Below are 8,075 nucleotides of genomic sequence, written 5' to 3'. Positions count from 1 at the left end.
GAGTTCGCCATCACTGGCCTATGGATAGATTTCAGAAAGGAGACCCAATAAACAGCTCAGCTGCTCCTCTTCCTTTGGAAAGAGCAAACAAAGAGAAAGGGGACTGGAGAGAGAGGAGACCTGAACAGTGGAAACTAAAGTGCTTTCCCTGAGTTCTCTGGTGTAATTGTGTCATTCAGTTAGAGCATGCAGTTAAACGGGCTGTTGTATGTTTGCCGAAAACCTCACACTACTACTTCTATGGGGAAAGGTGCTCTGAATTCTAAACAAGTGACTCATAAATGAACTGGACTGCAGCACACGAGCCGACTTAGCAACTTTCCAAATGAAGGGTGTCTGCACCCTCTGCTGTGACGATGTCTGCAGAAGTCCTGGCTGTCAGCAATGACCCAGCAGTCCTCCCAAGCTCTACAGAATAAGCGTAGACTCAGCATCTTCTCAGACTATGCCAGCAGATACATGTATTGCAGCAAGCAACACAAATCTGAATTAATTAAATCACTCATTAAGCTAGCGAATGCAAACAAAGGGGAAATTACTCTAGAAGTAATAGTATTTTTTTTCTGGTTTAAAGTCTACCACTTTTCCTCACTGTACTGTAATGATTAATCAGTTAGCTTTTAGTCCATTATAAACCCCATCCCAAAATTCAGCTGCTTAAAACCAAAACGAGGACTCACATGTCTGTGGAAAGTCATCTTCAAGGCCTCTTAAGTTCTAGGCTCATAATGGTACCTTGTCATTTCCATTTCATTCTATTGCCCAAGGCAAGTCACATGGCTAAACCCAAAGTCCAGGGGTGGGAAATACATTCTGCTCCCTTAGTGGGAAGAATTGCAAGGTCTATGGCAAAAGGCAGGGACACAGGAGAGGCAGAGAACTGGAGCTCATTAAGCAATCTAGTACAATGATCATTGGTCAATAAAATTAAATTAGACACTGCCACTTGAAGATTTGGGCAACTCTGTGAGTATGTGGGGGTTAGGGGTCAGGGAAAGGGGAGCAGGCGAGCTTTGCGGTGGCGCAGCTTGCAAAGGCACCATTCCTGAACTGAGAGTATTTTAAAGGATTTGACCCTGGTCCTGCAGAGGGTGCTGGAATCCTCTCTCTCCATCTCAGAGCTGTGACAAAGCCAGCCAGGAACTTTCCCATGAAGTCAGGTTAAAGGGAGGTAGATGCCCAACAGAGGCAGAAACACATAAGGGGGAACTAACTAAAGGAAACGGACCCCTCACCAGTTTCGAGGAGTCCCAGTTAATTGGGGAAGTCTTAAAAGGGCCCTGAGGGGCCGAAACCAGTTTGGCTCAGTGGATAGAGCGTCGGCCTGTGAACTGGGGGGTCCCGGGTTCGATTCCGGTCGGGGGCATGTACCTGGGTTGTGGGCACATCCCCAGTGGGAGATGTGCGGGAGGCGGCTGATCGATGTTTCTCTCTCATCGATGTTTCTGACTCTCTATCTCTCTCCCTTCCTCTCTGTAAAAAATCAATAAAATATATTAAAAAAAAAAAAGGGCCCTGAGGGGCCAGAGATATGCCTGTGGCTCACCACCCTCATCAGAGTTACACAGAGGAAAGAATTATGGAGTAATTGGTTTGGTGACTATGCTTAATTTTTAAAAATAATTTACTTATTGATGAGAGAGAGAAAGATAGATAGATAGATAGATAGATAGATAGATAGATAGATATCCACTTGTTGTTCCACTTATTTATGCATTCATTGGTTGATTCTTGCATGTGCCCTGACCAGGAATTGAGCCCACAACATTGGCATATCAGGACAATGCTCTAACCAACTGAGCTACCTATCCAGGGACACTATGCTTAACTTTTGTTTGGAAGAGGTATAAATATAAAAGAGTTATATTTTCCTAACTCCTGGTAGTTGTGTTAAATGACACCCCCCCTTCCCCCCCCCCCCAATATTAGCTAAACAATATCTTGGCCAGTTTTTATAAAATTTCAGCCTATTTTGGTTGTTAGAACAATCTAATTCTGACATTTAAGATTCAGTCCTGTTCTCAAACTCAATTCATCTTCCTTTTCCAGCTCAGCCTAGATCTGCATCGGTATCCATCTCTCCTCCCTCTCCTACCTGTGCTTCAGTTGGGGTGGGAGGGGCCAGCTGCAGACCTCTTCTGAACTGACCATGACTGCACTTCTGTTCAAGATCGACACAGGCTGAGGAGGAGGCCCAGCATTCTTTGCAAATGAGGGAGGACAGGGGGTGGGGAAGGGGGCACTTATTCTGGCGCAGCTCCTCTAAGCCCTGGCTATCCTTGGCTGGTCTGATCATCTATTCTAGGGACCCCTGGTTGTTGGCATTTACCTGCAATGCGTGGGCCTTTTTGCCAGCATCCTCCTTTCCAACACACCCATACACACGCGCACACACACACACACACACACACACACACACACACTGCTTACACTGCCCAAAACCACAGTCCCAGTTCTTACCTTCCCACAAACTGTGAAGTGAGCAGGCAAACATGGGATCCGTCTGCTAACGGAAACGGACAGATCACAGGCAGCTGGGTCCTGGGAGCTCTTCATGCCCTCTCTTTCCAAATCTCTTGGCCCCGTATTCAGGTCCCATGGGGGCCAACAACATGTCCACCCTGGAACCAAATCCTGTTATGGAGATGAAAAAGTTGTTCTCCTCTTGTAGGCACCCTGATCTTTAGAATAAATTCATCCCCCCACCCTTTCCCTTTCCATTCGCTGTTGGGAGTGGAAAGCTATGCCCCTCTCCCCCTCAGTTCTCTCGGGGAGGGGCTGCAGGGCTGGCGGGGCCTGGAATGGGCGGTAGAGGCTGTCCGCTAGTGACGCTCCCGGAGAACGGGGCTGGCTCCGGGTACTGGCAGCCCTCTGATCTTTGGGACCCTAGTTGAGTTCTGGGACAACAGGAGAAGTCTCACTCTACGTCCTATTAGCTTTGGAGTCAGGCAAAACTTGTTTCAAAACTGAGTTCTGCCACTTACACAGAGTCTCATTTTCTTCACCTGGAAGCTGCTTCTCAGGATTATTGTAACAATAAAAGGAATGGATGCCATCTGGCTCTCACATACACGGCGCTGGTTACACTAGTTATTTTTTCTCATCATCCTACCCCATGCCCACCCTCTGAGCCTTATATGCAACCACGTGTGTATCTATGTAAACAGGCATAAAATGTATGTGTGTGTTTGTTTAAAATCTAGGCCTCGGATATTTTTGCCCCTTGAATCCATGTTATGTTATTGGTACAGAAAAAGATATTTGGGACATAAATCTTCCCCATTCAGTAACCATCGTCTGTCCTAAGTTCGCATATGACTCATCAAGCGTAGTTACTGAGGGTATCAGGTATGGACTTTCTGCTTCCTGCAGCACCTCTGTGTAGGTGTGTTATTACCAGAAACCCTCCCAAATGCTACCCAGCGCTCTACAGAAATGACTAGGATAAAAGAAAAGAAAGATTGAAACAAAGAAATGTGATCGTTTTTATGTTTTATCATCAAGAATATCGTTTTAGCTAAAATGAGACCACTGGAATGAGGATAAACAAATTTACATAAAAAAGAAATTTTGATGCTGATTTCTCAACTGAATGGGGTTTTACCTGATAAAATCTACAAAGTAGAATATTTATCCTCAAAACATCAGCTGCACGTACTCATTACTCATGCTTTCATACCTTCAAATATGGTAGATTTTTAAAGAACTAAATAGGTTGAGAGCTTTTTAGGATACCTGTGCTCTATGTCCAGAGAAAGGAGAGTTAGTTCAATTATTCATTCAACAACCATTTGTCAAGTTACTAAGTGAAAGAGGCTCTGTCCGTCTTCTCTGTTGCTTTGAAGTTTAGAGCTTAGTCTAACAGAGGAGGGATGAAGTAAACAAACAAAATCACACGGCAGTATATTCCTACCCTCTTCCACGTCTCCACCAGCTCCACCAGCTGGGGACATCCCCAACACTACTGCAACCTCCTCCACGACTACAAAGCAGTCTGAAAAGATCTGCTGTATGTGCCCGGCAGGAAAGTCTAAAGTCTACAAGAATGAGAGAAATCTTTAATCACTGCTTCTCCAAGTTTTACCATCTATGAAATCTCAACAGTATTGCCCTGATTTATCATATTAACCATGTCAGCAGCATCTTCTCTAAGTCACATTTGGTAGAGACAGTGAACAGATACACCTACACTACCTGTGGTCAGGTTCTGCTTCTATTTACAAGTGCATGTGTGTGAGTGCACGCGTGCACACACACACACACACACACATGAGAGAGAGAGAGAGAGGCAGAATTTGTGTTTGATCTTATTTTTAGACAGAGGATACACTCACAGATATGGCTGAGTTTGACTAACACAAATGACTTCAATAGTGTTGACATAAGAGCAAAAAAAGTTTCCATGAGTTTTATGTAGACACATGGATAATGGCCAAGGCATCCCAGTGATAACATTGAAATTGAAGAGTCTCAGGAGTCCCTAGTTCAAGTCTCTCATTTTACTGATAAGAAAATTTCGGCCCATGACTGTATCAAGAAGAATTTGAAAGACATTTAAGCAGGAAGAAAAATATCACTGGGGTCCTATCTAGCACACCACACCCTCCCACGTTGTCTAGTTCTACAGGGATTTGAGACCAGTCTTTAAGCTATTTGGTAACTTAGTAAGTCTTAGAAAACTTACAGTAATGCAAATAATGCTTATCTATAGAAAGGCAAATGAATATTCTCATGTGGAATATAAGTGATTTTGGCCCTGTGGATATTAACCAGTTTTCCATCTCTTTGCAAATTCATTTCAACATTCCTAACGACCTATAGATGTGTGTGCTTGTGAATCAGTAATATTATCTTACTGGCTCCCTTGTTAATTAATGTGTGAAAGAAAATCACAAACACCATCTCAGTTCCCCATTTAGCATATCACAGGACAGACTGGCCAAATAGAGTCTAGAGTTTTACTCTGGGAGGGGGGCACTTTCAGATATGAAGGGGGAGGGGTGGAACTTGCTTCTTCTGTCCCCAGATGATTGTGGGAAAAGAAAGAAGATAGAGGCAGTGAAAGGCAATGGTCAGACACATGTCCCAGGGTTGGTTACAGAACAATAAGTAAATAAAGATCTACAGTTTTCTGAACCCAGCCTGGTCCCTGAATCAGTCTATGAATGTGAGCCCCATGCACACTAAGGTTTGAAAATTTAAGCACTAGTTCTAAGAGAGGAGTTGCCCCCAAGGTTAACACACCCTGTAGAAGCCAAGATTTTTCACAACAGAAAATAATGTACACTTACAGAAACCCACATAGAGAAACTGTGGGCAGGGCGCAGGGCCACTCTGGGGCATTTGGGGCCAGATAAACATGAAGTCTCTAGAACACTGACTGCACCTCTGTTGTTTTCTAATTTTTTAAATTTTAATTGATTTCAGAGAGGAAGGGAGAGGGAGATAGAAACATCAATGATGAGAGAGAATCATTAATTGGCTGCCTCCTGCATGCCCTGCACTGGGGATCAAGCCCACAACCCGGGCATGTGTCCTTGACCGGAACCAAATCCAGGACCTTTCAGTCCACAGGCCGACGCTCTAGTCACTGAGCCAAATCATCTAGGGCTGTACCTCTGTTCTTAAAGGTTCCAAAAGCATCAGTGTAACCAAGTTAATTAGATTACAGAAGACTTGGACTCTGTATATCAATGTTAGTCCACATTAGCTGTTTCCAAATTCTTAGGTATTGGGTTCTGTGTTCACCGTGGGGTCAGTGGGATTCCTTATACTATGCCTTTTTGTGAGTGCAAACCCAGCTGCATTGCTCACAAACATAAGAAGCCCCTTAGCCTTGACAGGGCAGTGGTCGGCAAACTGCGGCTCGGCAAACCTTGGCTCGCGAGCCACATGTGGCTCTTTGGCCCCTTCAGTGTGGCTCTTCCACAAAATACCGACTTCTGCGCACGGGCCACGAAGTTTCAATCGCACTGTATGTGTGTGCCCGTATGTGGTATTTTGTGGAAGAGCCACACTGAAGGGGCCAAAGAGCCGCATGTGGCTTGCGAGCTGCGGTTTGCCGACCATGGACTAAGGGTATTAGTTACCTGGGGAGGCCATAACAAAGTACCACAAACAGGGTGGCTTAAAACAAAAGAAAGTTACTGCCTCACAGTTCTGAAGGTTAGACGTCTGGAATCAAGGTGTCTGCAGGCCTGCATGCCCACTGATACCAGTGAGGGGATGCTTCCTTGCCTTTTCCTGGCTTCTGGGGGTCTGTGGCCAATCTTTGGCATTGCAGCTACATAACTCCAATTTCTGCCATTGTCGTCACACGTGTTATCTCTGATTTCATAGCCATATTCTCACAAGACCATCAGTCACACTGAGCAGGGCTCCACTCTAGTACAACTCTGGGGTAACTAGTTCTATCTGCAACAACTCCACTTCCAAATAAAATCACATTCTGAGGGGTTTGTCCCTAGACTAGCAGGTGAGGCGAGGGGCCTGTAATAAGCCAGGCCAGTGGTCAGCAAATTGCGGCTGAGCAAACTGCGGTTCGTGAGCCACATGCAGCTCTTTGGCCCCTTCAGTGTGGCTCTTCCACAAAATACCGACTTCTGTGCATGGGCCACGAAGTTTCAATCACACTGTACGTGCGCGCCCGCACGTGGTATTTTGTGGAAGAGCCACAGTCAAGGGGCCAAAGAGCCGCATGTGGCTCACGAGCCGCCATTTGCCCACCACGGAGCCAGGCTGACAGGCTTAGCAATAGCACCTTCCCACCTTCCACAGGGTCCCACACTTAGGCAAAAGGTAGGAGCTGAATCAAAATTGATCAGGAAAGGAAAACCTAGATCCAGATAAAAGTGGTGCAGACAAACAGAGCAAGAAAAACAAAGAAAAATGACCTTTAAAAAATTGTTTTAACACTGCACAGAAACAAAAGAAGTCTTTAGAACAAAGCATCCTTCTGATAATCAGGAAAACTACACTCATATAAAAAATAGGTAACAGAAAAGTGTCAAGACAAATCCCATACAAGGACACTCTGTGCTCCCAATAAAAAGTCCTTTTTGAGAATTTTTCACATCTTGTGAGAATGAATTGTAAATGATTGTTTTTTGCCACCTTAAAATTTCATGAGGAGAAAAATTCAAAATCTTGACAAATTACTTTCAATTTTGACATAATAAAGATTGTAAGGAAAAAAAGAAATACATTGCTAAAAATATTTAAAACACATTTAACTTCACTAACCAACTTTTAATTGGTGACTACTAAAATGATGATAATATTCTAAATTTAAATTATTTTTCAGATTTATTCTTTTTCTCATTTGGTTTTGGCCTTGATTTCAGCCAAATATTGACTTTAACTCTTGGCCCTTTATTTAGCACTTGGAAAAAATATATATCAGTGCATTTAAATCCTGAAGATTTACTGTGTGAATGACAAAAGAAGATGGATTCTCAGAGAGCTGCTTCCTCCCAAAAGGAGACTGAAGAAGAGGTTGAATTGTATACCCTCAACCTCTCTTCCTAGATTCATCAATCAGATTAAGTCTTTATCAATTATCTACTATGTTTGAAAACCACCTGAAAATGTAGTGGCTTAAAACAACAATTTTATCTGTTCATAAAACTGTGGGTTGTGCTCACTTCAGCAACACATATACTAAACTTGGAAAAATAAAGAGAAGATTAGCATGGCCCCTGTACAAGGATGACATGCAAATTCATTAATTGTTCCATATTTTAAGGGGTCAATTCATCAAGAAGATATAACATTTGTAAATATATATGCACCCAACATTGGAGCACCTAAATGTATTAAGCAACAGTGACAAGATCTGAGGGGAGAAATAGACAACAATGTAATAATGGTATGGGACTTCAAAACCCCACTTTCAGCAATGGATAGATTAACCAGACAGAAAATCAACAAGGAATGTTGGAATTGAACCATACATTAAACTAAATGGGCCTTATAGGATTTTTTATCCATCAGCAGTAGAACATTCTCCAGGATAGATCATATCATAGGCCACAAAGCAAGTCTTAGAAAATTTAAGACTGAAATCATACCAACTA

General features: G+C 43.3%; 1 non-coding gene across 1 annotated transcript; it reads left to right on the top strand.

The window, feature by feature from the left end:
• The first annotated feature begins 7,635 nt into the window (after positions 1-7,635).
• On the top strand, positions 7,636-7,742 carry LOC111826597. The gene has a single exon (XR_002829956.1). It is a non-coding gene; the product is annotated as a U6 spliceosomal RNA (small nuclear RNA).
• Positions 7,743-8,075: the final 333 nt, after the last annotated feature.

The sequence above is a fragment of the Myotis lucifugus genome, unplaced genomic scaffold (assembly GCF_000147115.1).
Source record: "Myotis lucifugus unplaced genomic scaffold, Myoluc2.0 scaffold_1, whole genome shotgun sequence".
NCBI classification, from domain to species: Eukaryota; Metazoa; Chordata; class Mammalia; order Chiroptera; family Vespertilionidae; genus Myotis; species Myotis lucifugus.
This window is presented reverse-complemented; position numbering and strand designations above follow the sequence as displayed.